Raw genomic sequence first — 17267 nt, forward strand, 5'->3', positions numbered from 1 at the left:
TATCCCGAATTCAGAGGTTTTTACCTTGAAATCCTGGATTGTGTCAGTTTGTACAGATTAAGACATTCGGAACAATATTTGCCCTGAAGGCGGTTTTCCAGACAAAGGGGGCTTCGGATGGCATTGCCATCTGCGTACATACACTTCAAGATTTACACTCGATTACCCAGTGCATTATATCTACTGGTACAATAAATATCACAATAAAATAGAGATATAGAATACTGGATAATCGACGATGTTCAAGAGTAAACAAGGTTTTCAATGTTGTACTCAAAAAATGTATTGCGCCCTATTTTTTGGCATACGTCAGTGAGTTTGATATTTCAGTCACATCACGGTGTATCATCCTTTGCAGGAGGAAGTATGAAGTGCATGCTGCATGTTTTATACGTTTGTGAACATGGTCCTGTGGTCACAAATTAAGGGAAGTTAGGCAACGTCGGTCGGAGACTTTGGACGGGTGACCCCAGTTTGGCTCCTGGGTTTTGCTATGGCTTCGATCCTGCCCCACACTGAAGCATATGTAGCACATGTGGTCTCTCCTTGGGCAAGTGACTTTGTTCGAAATGTGTCTCTGATCACCCAGCAGTGAATGGGTACCCGGGAGGATGAGTGGTTTATGGTTGTTAACCTTCTTGCGCATTGGGTTTTATACTACCTAGGGAGCTTAAAATGATTTTTGAGTGCACCATGATCAAATGACAGGGTAATAATAGAGATTTGAGCATGCCCCTGTGTGGTGTGGAAATATGCCCTATATTAATTACCTATTATTATTATTGTTGTTGTTGTTGTTGTTGTTGTTGTTATTGTTATTGTAAAGAGAACGAGCGCGCGTATGGTGTTGACAATTTGACAATTACCAGGAAACATAATCGGGGTGAATTCACACACACACACACACACACACACACACACACACACACACACACACACACACACACACACACACACACACACACGTGCGTGCACGTCGGTGTATAAGTGCAATAATTTTGAACGCGACGTTAAACCCCATTTCACCTCACCTTGATCACGTTCGATATTTACCTGCTGCCATTATAGAGTTGTAATATTGCCTAGCGTAGATCAAACAACAAACAAAGAAACCTTGCACACCAACGAAGAACGTAGCTTCGAACAGTGTCCGACATTATACTTATGTGAATTATTTTTTTCTTAAATCAAACTAAATGGCTCATTGCTAGATCTAGCTTTCGATCTGGTTCGCTAGAGTGGGCGAATTTGGCATTAACGCTGCTGTTAGCAATCTTATTGTTATATCAAGGCATGTCAGAGTAATGTGGAAAGTTCAAAGTTATGCAGGTCTTAGACCTTTACCAGAGCGGTGGAACCACTTGCTCTTGTATATGGTGTTGACTAACCACAAAACATTATCAGGTCGAGTTTGGGATTCAAAAGCACAATATTAGGTTTCTGGCACAAGCAATTACGACTGGGCCACCCGTGCCCCCTGTGTTGCACAAAGCCCCGGAACGACCTTGAACATTCATGTATGCGAAGACCTCTTTTCTTACTGGTGTCAGTGTCCTTAACCAAGTTTCCCACAATTGCAAGTTTCTTGCACAACGTTATAAAGTGACAATTCGTGATCGCTGTGTCTTTGAAATCTCCATAAATCGTGTCGTTGAAACACGACAACCACATGTGGTTTTGTAAGTGTGTTCTCTGGGGTGAAAAAATCCTTAAACTTTCTGGACTTTCGTATCTCGTAACGTTGTAGTTAGTCTAACGCGTCAGCCTAACGTTGGAGTTAGTCTTACGTGTCAGTCTTACGTTGGAGTTAGTCTTACGTGTCAGTCTTACGTTGGAGTTAGCCTAACGTGTCAGTCTTACGTTGGAGTTAGTCTTACGTGTCAGTCTTACGTTGGAGTTAGTGTTACGTGTCAGTCTTACGTTGGAGTTAGTCTTACGTGTCAGCCGAACGTGTCAGTCTTACGTTGGAGTTAGTCTTACGTGTCAGTCTTACGTTGGAGTTAGTGTTACGTGTCAGTCTTACGTTGGAGTTAGTCTTACGTGTCAGCCTAACGTGTCAGTCTTACGTTGGAGTTAGTCTTACGTGTCAGTCTTACGTTGGAGTTAGTCTTACGTGTCAGTCTTACGTTGGAGTTAGTCTTACGTGTCAGCCTATCGTGGGAGTTAGTCAAACGTGTCAGCCTTCGTTTGGAGTTCGCCTAATGTGTCAGCTTAACACTGGATGTAGCATTACGTCGGTGTTAGCATGTGTCAGTCGAGGATCGATGTTCATGATGTCAATCACTGGGTTGTCTAGCCCAAACAAGATTAATACTTTATAGTAATATTTTATTTATCATTCAACATCATTCTTCCAACTTTTTCAGTTTGTAGACAGTAATCAGCAGTGTCTTAAAGGGGAAGTGTACACGCAAAAATCACTTTCTTTCTTTTTCTAAACAAAACGCAATTTTAGAATTAGTTAGTATCTGTGTTTGAAAATATACACTCATTTTTTTTCACAGTGAAAGTAGGAAGCTCACAATAGTGTGAAAGTGATATGCCGTTATGAGGCCTTCGTTTTACGAGCGAAATAGGCCTGAGTTATCCCCCTTAGATTATGACGTAATTGGTGCCAATTCAACTGGGTCCCTGTCTATTCTCAACGCAAAAGATATCAAGGACCAGTTTGCGGTAAAACAACATGGTCTACGACACACTCCGGCGCAGTGGTGACTCAGCATAACACAATTCTGGCTGGCATCTGAGATGCTAGAATCACAAAACTGTACCTACACCACGTGAAGCGGCTCTAACAAAGCATGATGACGTCATAATGTTTATCAATTGGCACCAATGACGTCATATTGCAAGGGGCATAAGCCATGGTGTTTTTGTTATGGAAATAGAACACTTGGTAAATGTGAAAAATATAAATCGTTTTAGTGCAATAAATATGTTAATTAAATATGATGTTTTTATATTTTTGTCTATGATACTTTTATGTTAACACTTTTAATGTGGAGAAAGTACAAGAAAAAATGGTTCATTTCCGTGTGAACTTGCCCTTTAAAGTGTAAAAAGTACTGCTAACAGCTTCAGGAGCAGAGCAATTTGTGATGTCATTTGATTGTGACGTCATTGTAACAATGACGTCACAATGGTCTGCAAAGTATTGTGATGCAATTTCATTGCAGCGATATCTACAATGTTGACATCGCCTGCGCTCACCCAAGCGATATCTCCTGTGGGAGCCAGTTTTGGATGACAAATAGAGAATCTCACCCGAGTGTCTTTTGATATCAAATATATCAACACAAGTTGATAAAAGTGGGAAAACTCCGAGGCTTGCCGAGGATTTTTTCCACTTTTATCAACGAGTGTTGATATATTTGAAATCAAAAGACACGAGGATGAGATTTTATTTATCAACCAACTCCATTCTTCCAACTTTTTCAGTTTGTAGACAGTAATAAGCAGTGCAGTAACAAGTATTGATAACAGCTTCAGCAGCAGAGCCATTAGTGATGCCATTTGATTGTGACGTCATGGTAAGCAATGACGTCAAAAGGGTCTGCAAAGCAATTTCATTGCAGTGATATCAACAGTGTAGATATCGCTTGATCTCACCCAATAATCTAAAAAAAGAAAAAATAAGTAATAAATAGGAGACATGCATGGCGAAATGTTTATATAAGTCACTTCCACTTCATGGTAACCAAACAACCTTTCTTATTGTTTATAAGCCATTTGTAGATATAAATCACTTTTCAATTGTGTGTACGTCTTATCACGAGTTTGTATATTGAAGAAAACTTTCGCTATATCGCACAGACGAACGGGTATAGATTTCAGGTGTAACAAAACATAGAAATAAGCAATGGATGTTATTAAACAGTATGAGTAATAACCGGTATTAATATCTTTGAAAGCATGCACTTTCGTGTATGTTAGCCATGTTTGTTGTTATATCGAGGCAGGCAGAAGTTCACACATATTGGGGCTGATAGCTATACACAGATATACTCGATGTTGCCTTTTATAGCGCATGTTTTACAATTGAAGTCACGCTCGGTCAAAGGTGGAAAGTCACGTGATACTTGTCGATATTCCAACATCGTAATCCGCATTATTCGAGTGTTTAATCAAGATGGCTGTGCAGGAAATGATTAATAAATGTCAAATAATAAGTTAAAGGAATTAACCCAGCCTCGTCCGTGAAAGGCGAGGACAGGATATGAAGCATTCCCTCATATCCCCCGCCGAGGCTAAGCAGCTTTTGCCGTCAACACATTGGTCCTACTCTCTGATTGGAGTACACACAAATCACCGTTGAAGTCATCGTGCGGCACAGCAAAGGTAAGAAGACATCGATATTCACAATTCTTGTTTTACTGCATATGTTGCATGTTAATGATTCAAAATGTTAACAAATGTTGCAGACTGTATGCAAAACCGGTCGATATCTATTTGTATAATAACATAACATGCATCATACTTAATAACACGTACAATGGCTATGCAATTTGTTTTGAATAAATAGAAATGACTGAACAGCCTAAAGGAATTGGGGGTGTCGCATTTGAAATAACCATTCGTCCACGTTAGTATTCAATGGAACACGAAACACCCCCTGCACATACAGTATCACCGTTTATATATGAAGTGTCATATTACATAACTACACCGACTGGCCATGTCTGGTTTTAAAATGTCCTTATATCACAGGGGTTTATCAACATGTAATGTTTTAATAATCAACCATCTATTTAAGTCGGTGGAACTATGTGCATCACAGACCCATGGGCTCTTGTGATATGGTGCCCCGGCTATGGTGAAAGCTGAATGTGTGTTGACTGATGAAAGACACTGACTAAAAAGAAGCAGTGAGCCGTGTTTACCTAGGCAGATCATATGTCGCGTGTCTCTAACGGGCATAGACCTGTGTATTTACACACGAGATCTATTCCTATTACCTTATGTAAGGTGGTTGGCAATAATCAATACCATCATGACACAGAGCAGGGAGTGTTACATAACGTGCAGGTATCAGTAGCGTCTCCTGAAGTCACAGTATCACTTTATATAACCCGTATAACATCATGTGTATGTCCCCGCCCTGTATCACTATACATACCCGTATAACATCATGTGTATGTCCCCGCCCTGTATCACTATATATACCCTGTATAACATCATGTGTATGTCCCCGCCCTCTGTATCACTATATATACCCTGTATAACATCATGTGTATGTCCCTGCCCATTGCACACTATATATACCCTGTATAACATCATGTGTATGTCCCCGCCCTCTGTATCACTATATATACCCTGTATAACATCATGTGTATGTCCCCGCCCTGTATCACTATACATACCCCGTATAACATCATGTGTATGTCCCCGCCTTCTGTATCACTATATGTACCCTGTATAACATCATGTGTATGTCCCCGCCCTCTGTATCACTATATATACCTTGTATAACATCATGTGTATGTCCCCGCCCATTGCACACTATATATACCCTGTATAACATCATGTATCACTATATATACCCTGTATAACATCATGTGTATGTCCCCGCCCTCTGTATCACTATATATACCCTGTATAACATCATGTGTATGTCCCTGTCCATTGCACACTATATATACCCTGTATAACATCATGTGTATGTCCCCGCCCTCTGTATCACTATATATACCCTGTATAACATCATGTGTATGTCCCCGCCCTCTGTATCACTATATATACCCTGTATAACATCATGTGTATGTCCCCGCCCTCTGTATCGCTATATATACCCTGTATAACATCATGTGTATGTCCCTGCCCTCTGTATCGCTATATATACCCTGTATAACATCATGTGTATGTCCCTGCCCTCTGTATCGCTATATATACCCTGTATAACATCATGTGTATGTCCCCGCCCACTGTATCGCTATATATACCCTGTATAACATCATGTGTATGTCCCCGCCCTCTGTATCGCTATATATACCCTGTATAACATCATGTGTATGTCCCTGCCCTCTGTATCACTATATATACCCTGTATAACATCATGTGTATGTTCCCGCCCACTGTATCACTATATATACCCTGTATAACATCATGTGTATGTCCCCGCCCTGTATCACTATATATACCCTGTATAACATCATGTGTATGTCCCTGCCCTCTGTATCACTATATATACCCTGTATAACATCATGTGTATGTCCCTGCCCTCTGTATCGCTATATATACCCTGTATAACATCATGTGTATGTCCCCGCCCTCTGTATCACTATATATACCCTGTATAACATCATGTGTATGTCCCCGCCCTCTGTATCACTATATATACCCTGTATAACATCATGTGTATGTCCCCGCCCTCTGTATCACTATATATACCCTGTATAACATCATGTGTATGTTCCCGCCCACTGTATCACTCTATATACCCTGTATAACATCATGTGTATGTCCCCGCCCATTGCACACTATATATACCCTGTATAACATCATGTATCACTATATATACCCTGTATAAAATCATGTGTATGTCCCCGCCCTCTGTATCACTATATATACCCTCTTTAACATCATGTGTATGTCCCCGCCCACTGTATCACTATAATACCCTGTATAAAATCATGTGTATGTCCCCGCCCTCTGTATCACTATGTATACCCTGTATAACATCATGTGTATGTCCCCTCCCACTGTATCACTATATATACCCTCTTTAACATCATGTGTATGTCCCCGCCCACTGTATCACTATATATACCCTGTATAACATCATGTGTATGTCCCCACCCACTGCACACTATATGTAGCCCGTGTAACATCATGTGTGTGTCCCCACCCACTGCACACTATATGTACCCCGTGTAACATCATGTGTATGTCCCCACCCACTGCACACTATATGTAGCCCGTGTAACATCATGTGTATGTCCCCGCCCTCTGTATCACTATATGTAGCCCGTGTAACATCATGTGTATGTCCCCGCCCACTGCACACTATATATACCCTGTATAACATCATGTGTATGTCCCCGCCCTCTGTATCACTATATGTAGCCCGTGTAACATCATGTGTATGTCCCCACCCACTGTATCACTATATGTAGCCCGTGTAACATCATGTGTATGTCCCCGCCCACTGCACACTATATGTAGCCCGTGTAACATCATGTGTATGTCCCCGCCCACTGCACACTATATGTAGCCCGTGTAACATCATGTGTATGTCTCCGCCTACTGTATCACTATATATACCCTGTATAACATCATGCGTATGTCCCCGCCCACTGCGAACTATATATACCCTGTATAACATCGTGTGTATGTCCCCGCCCACTGCAAACTATATATACCCTGTATAACATCATGTGTATGTCCCCGCCCACTGCACACTATATATAGCCCGTGTAACATCATGTGTATGTCCCCGCCCACTGCACACTATATATAGCCCGTGTAACATCGTGTGTATGTCCCCGCCCACAGTATTCTTGCAGTATCAGTGACCTTGTTATTCACCTCCAGTAGTCTTTTGACGGTATTAATGACCTTAATACTCACCTCCAGTAGTCTTCTGACGGTATTAATGACCTTATTACTCACCTCCAGTAGTCTTCTGACGGTATTAATGACCTTAATACTCACCTCCAGTAGTCTTCTGACGGTATTAATGACCTTGTTATTCACCTCCCGTATTCTTCTGACGGTATTAATGACCTTGTTATTCACCTCCAGTAGTCTTCTGACGGTATTAATGACCTTGTTATTCACCTCCAGTAGTCTTCTGACGGTATTAATGACCTTGTTATTCACCTCCAGTATTCTTCTGATGGTATCAATGACCTTGTTATTCACTTCCAGTTGTCTTCTGACGGTATTAATGACCTTGTTATTTACCTCCAGTATTCTTCTGACGGTATTAATGACCTTATTACTCACCCCTAGTTGTCTTCTGACGGTATTAATGACCTTATTGCTCACCTCCAGTAGTCTTCTGACGGTATTAATGACCTTATTATTCACCTCCAGTAGTCTTCACTGACCTTATTCACCTTCATTACTCTTATGACGGTATTAATGAACTTGTTATACACCTCCAGTTGTCTTCTGGCGGCATCAATGACCTTGTTATGTGCCCCTTTCTCCATTATATCATTACACCATTAATTCGAGAAGACGGGAACGGGTGGCCAAACGTTTAAGACACCTGCTGTACAAAGTTGCGTCCTTTTGGCTTGTTAGTAACCTATCATCGTGGGTTCGAATCCAAGTTTGACAGCATCATACCATGCTCGTGGTTTTCACCAGACATCATGGCACCTTCATCACTTTCCTTTCCTCCCAAATGAAGCTGACACGCCATGACATAACTGGCATGCTGTTTAAAGCGGCGTTAAACCAAACTCACTTACTACAAGAAAGTCACGGCAAATATTAACATTTAGGTCCTTAGCGAAGAACATGCATATTTTTTGGCAACGTAGCAAAGGATTTTACGAGTGCTTCTTACAGCGTGGTTTGTATTTTCCCAAAAATTGTTTCGCGTCTCCCTCCTGTAATACAGTGTCTGACTGTGAGATGATCAGTCACAAAAAGGATTGTAAAACACATTATATTTCCACGTATGACCGAAAATACTTACATACAAACCAACACCTAACGCAATTTGTTTGAACTGCCCCATGTTGGTAAGAAGTCATTAAGTAAAGGGGTATTTGGCCCGCGCCTCCTTGATAGTGAGATACATAATAAACAAGGCCGTGCATTGCAGTCAGCCAATCTTTAAGTCAGTTGTCTCTGAAGACAATCTTAGGGTGCGGGGTGGGGGCGTATTTCACCCGGACTCCCTATGAAAGAGGCAACTTGCGCTTTACAAAATCTTGCCCTTTTGAACTCAATTAAACGGTGAAACCAATATTGAAATTAAAATATTTTTTTCAGTTCTGGTAGCTGTACATCAGCCATCACTCAATGTATCCCTTGTAGGATTTGGGGCTTTCGGGAAGCCTAGTTGTTAAAGCGTTCGCTCGACACGCGTACGATTCCCGACTTCGGTACAATGAGTGAAACCCATTTCTGGTGTCCCCTGTTGTGATATTGCTAGAATATTGTTAAAAACGGCGTAAAACATTCTCACTCCCTCACCTTGTAGGATTTATAAAAGAAAAACACTACAATGTTATTTTGAATCAGTTGTCTGATTTGCGTGATACGTGAAGCAAGATGTTGCACGAATGACGTATGCTGAGAAGGATTTCCAGTGTGTCGTATCAAGGTAACGTGTCACTATAGGTCTTCCAGACTTGAAGTACGACTCGATGACTATCTTTAAACACATAATTGTGTAGTCCGCGGTTATATAAATGTAATCGGTTATTCTTTGATACGACCCCTGTCACATCTTCCTGGTCACGATTTAACTATATAGCTGATACTGCCACGACACAATCAGGTTATGGAGACAAGTGCACATTTACAGTGATTCAATAACTGCAGCCTCAAGGCGCCGATAGAGTTTATCCAAATGTCATCAGATCACAGCTATGTCATCTTCGGGTCCGAGAGTTGGTTATATATTACGATGATGGGTGCCGGGGGGCTTGCTGTTATATCAGCGGGTTTTTTTCTCAAATTCACAACAGTTAATAAGCAGGGCTAACACTGCCTAATGACGCCCCGGTGGGCAAGTCAAGGGCGAATCATAGCACGTGTCTGACTCCGTCTGTATGACCCTCGCTATCTGTAATAATTCACTGTGATATAAATATCGAACTCTCTCTATCTGTTTACCAAAATTGCTAGCCATTATATTTACTTCACTATCAACCTATCTATCGCTATAATTGCTTCACTTGTTACCCATCCATATATATATCGCCATTTATCATCCAAAACTGGCTCCCACAGGAGATATCGCTTGGGTGAGATCAAACGATATCTACGCTGTAGATATCGCTGCAATGAAACAGCATCACAATGCTTTGCAGACCATTGTGACGTCATTGGTAACCAAGCTGTAAACAGTACTTTTTACACATAAAACATTGCTTATTACTGTCTACAAACTGAAAAAGTAGGAAGAATGATGTTGGATGATAAATATAATCTCACCCTCGTGTCTTTTGATATCAAATATATCAACACTCGTTGATAAAAGAGGAAAAAAAATCCTCGGCAAGCCTCGGAGTTTTCCCACTTTTATCAACTTATGTTGATATATTTGATATCAAAAGACACTCGGGTGAGATTCTTTATATAATACACCCGCTGTCCAACCATGTATTTGCTTCGCTAGCTATTCACCTATTTACAACACTCTGTCCATCCACCTATTTTCTTCACTCTGTCCATCCACCTATTTACTTTACTCTGTCAATCCACCTATTTACTTCACTCTGTCCATCCACCTAATTACTTTACTCTGTCAATCCACCTATTTACTTCACTCTGTCCATCCACCTATTTACTTTACTCTGTCAATCCACCTATTTTCTTCACTCTGTCCATCCACCTATTTACTTTACTCTGTCAATCCACCTATTTACTTCACTCTGTCCATCCACCTATTTACTTCACTCTGTCCATCCGCCTATTTTCTTCACTCTGTCCATCCACCTATTTACTTCATTCTCTATCCGTCTATGCATTTACCTCACTAGCTATCTATCAACCTATTTACTTCACTCTCTATCCGTCTATGCATTTACTTCACTATCTATCTATCCACCTATGTGATTCATTATCTATCCGTCAAAATATGTACTTCACTTGCTACCTATCAGCCAATTTACTTCATTATCTATCCACATATTTACTTCACTAGCTACCTTTCCGCCAATTTACTTCACCATCTATCCACATATGTACTTCACAAGCTATCTATCCGCCAATTTACTTCACTATCTATCCACATATGTACTCCACAAGCTACCTATCAGCCAGTTTACTTCACTATCTATCCACATATGTACTTCACTATCTACCTATCTGCCAATTTACTTCACTATCTATCCACATATGTACTTCACAAGCTACCTATCCGCCAATTTACTTCACTATCTATCCACATATGTACTTCACTATCTACCTATCTGCCAATTTACTTCACTATCTATCCACATATGTACTTCACAAGCTACCTATCCGCCAATTTACTTCACAATCTATCCACATATTTACTTCACTAGCTACCTATCCGCCAATTTACTTCACTATCTATCAACATATGTACTTCACTAGCTACCTATCTGCCAATTTACTTCACTATCTATCCACATATGTACTTCACAAGCTACCTATCCGCCAATTTACTTCACAATCTATCCACATATTTACTTCACTAGCTACCTATCCGCCAATTTACTTCACTATCTATCCACATATTTACTTCACTGGCTACCTTTCCGCCAATTTACTTCACTATCTATCCACATATGTACTTCACTAGCTACCTATCCGCAAATTTACTTCACAATCTATCCACATATGTACTCCACTAGCTACCTATCCGCCAATTTACTTCACAATCTACCCACATATTTACTTCTCTAGCTACCTATCCGCCAATTTACTTCACAATCTATCCACATATTTACTTCGCTAGCTACCTATCCGCCAATTTACTTCAATATCTATCCACATATGTACTTCACAAGCTATCTATCCGCCAATTTACTCCACTATCTATCCACAAATGTACTCCACTAGCTACCTATCAGCCAATTTACTTCACTATCTATCCACATATGTACTCCACTAGCTACCTATCCGCCAATTTACTTCACAATCTATCCACATATGTACTTCACTAGCTACCCATCCGCCAATTTACTTCACAATCTATCCACATATGTACTTCACTAGCTACCCATCCGAAAATTAACTTCATTATCTATCCACCTATTTACCACAGTAGTTATATATCTATCCACCCATGTGCTTCATCATCTATCCTCCATGTATCTACTACACCAGCTATCTATCCAAACATTTACTTTGCATATAGATCTAAACAGTAGTAGACGGTTCCCCATGTCAGATACACATACGACCCGACTAGCGACACAGAGGGATACATCGGATAGCCAAGTGGTTAATGCTTTGGTCTGTCGCGTCAAAGTCCCGCGTTAAATTCACAACATGGGTTCAATGCATGATAACCATTCAGGATGTTCTCCGTCGTAATACTATGAAGCGAGGTGAAATGGGGTTTAACGTCGAGTCCAAGACTACTGCACTAGTGCAGCGACGTGCGTGACTCCAAGCTAGCCAGTCCTTGTATGCCCGCTTAATGCCGAGAGCCAGGCAGGCTAACAACAATTTTTAACGTCTTGTGGTATGATGCGTCCGAGGATCAAACCACCGACCTTCCGCCCTCCGGGCAGACGCTCTATCCACAGGACAACGGAGGGGGTCGGTTTGGGATATTGCTCACACCTTACTCACTCACTGTATATTGCGCATAGACTGTGTGTTATCTAGAGCGGAGTCCGTACAGTTTTAGTAATGAAGTAACGACAGGGAAACGACGTAACTCGCACCTGTTAATGAGGATATTTACCCCACCCTGGCGGCAATTTCCAGGCTAGGCCCAGATGTTATAATCAATGCCATCCGTGAAACGGAGACATAGTCCCTGAAGACGCGCGCAGTCATTAACTGCTAGATGCGTATAAATGATAAAACGTCAGTAATTGGGATGGCGATGGACATGATGCTGGGGGTAGGTTGGGGATGGGGGTGCTTATTAGGATGAAGGTGAGGATGAGGAGTGAGTGAGTATGGTTTTACGCCGCATTTAGCAAAAGTCCAGCAATATCACGACAAGGCACACCGGAAAATGGGCTTCACACATTGCACCCATGTGAGGAATCGAACCCGGGTCTTCGGCGTCACGAGCGAACGCTTTAACCACTAGACTACCCCACCCTGAGGTTGAGGTATAATTTGGACGAACTCATCACATAACCAACAAACTATTTGGGTATTAAGATTTTATTGGAAATTCAATGCGATCGTGCTCACTGTATCCGAGGCTTGTAAACTGTTGTGTTCCATATAGCTCGATGTATCCCTGTCAGAGATACATTCACAAACTACTACTAAAACGAAGCTTTAGCAATAAGACTGGTCTCTTCACTAATTTTAACAAACCAGGCATAAACCTTTGAGCAGAGTTGCGGGCCTTATACGTGACAGAATCCTATGATCCAAATTCCCACTGATCATTTTCTTGTTTTGTCAGCACCATGTCTGTGCTCATGGGTTTCAAAGAAGTAGTAAACGTGTGTAGATAATCGAGTCCAGACCAGCAAACCAGTGGTCAGCGCTCCACGCCATCGGGACACGATGATGGGCAATGGCCAAACTATCCCATCCCTTTTGGGGGCACGGGTGGCCCGGTGGTCTAAGGTGCCGAAATTCGCTATGCTGAGTGGCGTCCCTTGGGAAACCTACAGTGGGTTCGAATCCTGGTTGAGGCCCCGCGGGAGAATGTACTACTATTATACTTAAGCTGTACTCCGATTTCTACGAATGTAAGAACTCAGTAAGAGAGACAGACACTAAAACTACGTGCATGTATATCAATGTCATATTTCGGAGAATGGCTTTTCCAGCAATCACGACGTCAGGATGAAGTTTCATTCCAAGCATTCCAACATTATTGACGTATGAGTAGACTTTGTCATTGCCTTCTTTGGAGTACAAACTTGTTAGCATGTAAAATAAATAGATAATCCCTTCCAAGCGAACATAGAAAATATCTGAAATAAATCCATCACAATAGGACCGAGAGCAGTCAGCAAAATACCGTCTACGGATATGATACTGAAGTCTTTGAGAGGGTGTTATAAGGCTTGGGGAGATGAAGACTGGCGCCAGTCTAGAATGGACTGACGCATCGCGAGAACGCAATTTTATCCTTATAGAGTCAATACGAGACTATCACGTTATCTGCCTAGATGCTGACCATGCATCTTTAGGAAAATAGTCTTTAATAAATTCATCTATATTTATGCACAGGACGAAAATGATTTTCTGTTAATCAGCGTTCGGGGACAATAACTGAACAAATCGATGACGCGCACGTCTCATTGTTAATAGAATATGCAGAAACGTGTGTTAGCAACCTCGATTATTGAGTGCATTTCAATGCATTATGTCTCAGTCCTATTATCATAATCGAATCAAGATACAATAGACTTGAAAAAAGGATGGTTCGTGTGTCACAGCTCACAAAAGTGTCGCATGATTAGTGCGGCGTGAGCGTAGATATCAAGGATAACTATTGATGGTCACTTACATGTTCACTGGAGTGTTGGAGACACTGCTCATGTTTATTGTCTTTAAACTGCGCACCTGACTCCTCATAAATGACATAGGTATGAGTGTCTGTAATTCATTGTTCACAATCATATGTGCGTAACAGCGTAAATTATTGATAATAATATGGATATTTTTCGCCGATGTTCACGTCTACACGGGACTGAAGCTATCCAGCGAAATTGTGCGTACTAATACTACTACTGCTGCTACTACTACTACTACTACTACTACTACTACTACTACTACTACTACTAATACTGCTGCTGCTGCTGCTACTGTAGTCCTGCACCATGACCGTGGAATAAATTTATTTTATGAAAAATAATAATCTAGAAATGCATACAAAAGCAAGTCTAGCCAGCTCAAGCTAGCTCTATTCTATTCTGAAATCAGCATAGGGAATTTTTTTATATTTTTAGAGTCAAGAAGGATATTGTGTAATATAAGATTTCAGAGACTAAATGTTAGTCTACTGCTACTGCTACCACTACTATTGCTGCTGCTGCTGCTACTACTACTATTAATGCTGCTGCTTCTGTTACTAATGTACTGCTACCGCTACTACTACTACTGCTACCACTACTACTACTGCTACCGCTACTACTACTTCTACCGCTACTACTACTTCTACCGCTACTACTACTACTACTGCTGCTGCTTCTGTTACTAATGTACTGCTACCGCTACCACTACTACTGCTACCACTACTACTACTGCTACCGCTACTACTACTTCTACTGCTACCGCTACTACTAATACTGGTACGCCTACTACTACTACTACTTCTACTGCCACCGCCACTACTACTACTACTACTTCTACTGCTACCGCTACTACTAATACTGCTATGCCTACTACTACTACTTCTACTGCTACCGCTACTACTACTACTACTACCACTACTACTACCACTGCTGCTTTTACTAATGCACTGCTACCGCTACTACTACCTCTACTTCTATTACTTCTACTCTTGGTCACATATAGTGACATGATACACGTGTGGGGAACTGAACCCTGGTCTCATTCAGCACCACTCGCCCATTTCCGTACACCGCAAGAAGCCATTCGGCTCGTCACGAGTGGTCACGAATGCATTGGTTGTGCCAATCGAGACATTATCAATTTATTCTGCACAGCTTATCCTTCAACTTCCTCACAGCACTGTAGATAGTCCTAATATCCGTGTCACGTTTTCATTTATAAGCTGTATTTGTAATAGGAACTCCGAAGGTTGGGTTCCAACTTTATAGTTGGGTGTCAGATAAATTTCATCAACATCGGGACAGGGATATCCATGACATTATTTTCCGCGACAATTAGGACTAAAGAATAAAATTTGTTGTGTGTTGATACAAGTTGATTGGTGGATTGTATAATTTTTATATCCTCAACCATTGTTTATACGTCAGAGAAGATTTTCACATGACGTCGATCAAACCGTTGTTGGTTTAGGCGACGTTTTTCGCCAAGGTCAAGGTCATAGGGCAGGCAATCCATATTTCCTTAATTGCAAATGATGAGGTGTCCTCTATACATATGTCTGAATATGGGATTCCATATTAAGGCTTTACCTGAACGGCATCGCTTTGTCGACGCACATTCGAAAATTGTATATGTCAACACAATTCATCATTCAATTCATCATTTGACAGACCCGTGAAGATCCGCTGTAGAACAGGTCTTCAGCAACATATGCTTGCTGTAAAATGCGACTGACGGGATCGGGTGGTCAGGCTCGCTGACGTGGTTGATGCATGTTATCGTATCCCTATTGCATGGATCGATGCTCATGATGTCAATCACTGGATTGTCTGATCAAAACTCGATTATTTACAGACCGCCGTCATATAGCTGGAATATTGCTGAGTGCGGCGTTAAACAACAAACAAACAAACAAACAAACAAACGAACAAAAAAACATCATTCGACAAGATACAGCTGACTCAGGGTATTGTCGGAAAACTAGTTATGTACGTACCTATTTTGATGGTACGCCTCAATTATATGATTATATGATCCTCTTTCTGTGGCCAAGTCATGTTTTAAGTATTTGTACATATAAGTTAGATATTTTAGATGTTTCATTTTAGCTTTAAACTTTACATACAGTACCCTACAAACAAACCTTTAGAGTTATACAAGCCCTCAATACAATAAGCCTATCCCTGCACCCTGCATTTAACAATAGCCACCTTACTGGGTCAGGCCAGGTTCTGACCCATGCGTATGCACACTGCACAAGTTTCTTTTGTCTGTCTGCTTTAGTTTCTGTGGTCAGCTTACTATCTATTGTGTATGTAGATTTAAAGGTTTCTGTCCGGCATATCCTGTTGGCAGTTGTACACAATTATTCAAGGAGGTCACTTAGATTTGTATTAGATCGTTTTCCTTCATATCAGCCCCTTGCTGATTGTGGATGTTGAACATTGTACATTCAGGGAACTCGATGTTTGTGTATTGAGGATTTCATTATCCAGAATGATGTGACCGTAAACAACATTGAACGTGACTGCGAACCACTGAGATAAGCTCATTGCCACACAGTGGTAAGTAGGGAGCATAATTATATATATATGGTTCAAACTAATAACTAGTATATGGTTATTCTTCTAAATTAATGTTTTGTGTGAATTTAATGTATTCTCAAAGTATTTACAAATGGAAATTTTATATAGTTATTCAGAAATAGTTTACAACCTGCTATTTATATTTAAGGATTTATTCATGCTAGTGCTAATGTGCTAGCTTATAAGATGAAGTCTTGTAATTGTGTTTAATCTCCATGTTCTGCTACAAAAATACTTATGATGTTTGCATTATATTTTCAGGGTTTAATATGATTAGTATCTACTCTCGGAATAAAGATGGTTGTCATGTGAACTGACGAGTAGCGTCGTGTTGTGTGTGCCCCACCAACATCCACCCCTTACCCG

At 40.9% G+C, this 17267-nt stretch overlaps 1 protein-coding gene across 1 annotated transcript in view; it reads left to right on the forward strand.

Moving 5' to 3' along the window:
* Positions 1-4267: 4267 nt before the first annotated feature.
* LOC139475031 (diacylglycerol kinase zeta-like) overlaps positions 4268-17267 on the forward strand; it is a 369426-nt gene continuing 356426 nt past the window's right edge. Inside the window, exon 1 of the mRNA XM_071258254.1 lies at positions 4268-4338. The gene's annotated coding sequence lies outside the window, so the exon portion shown is untranslated. The remainder of the gene's footprint in view (positions 4339-17267) is intronic.

The sequence above is a fragment of the Haliotis cracherodii genome, unplaced genomic scaffold (genome assembly GCF_022045235.1).
Source record: "Haliotis cracherodii isolate W230 unplaced genomic scaffold, xgHalCrac1.p SCAF_3, whole genome shotgun sequence".
Classification (NCBI taxonomy): domain Eukaryota; kingdom Metazoa; phylum Mollusca; class Gastropoda; order Lepetellida; family Haliotidae; genus Haliotis; species Haliotis cracherodii.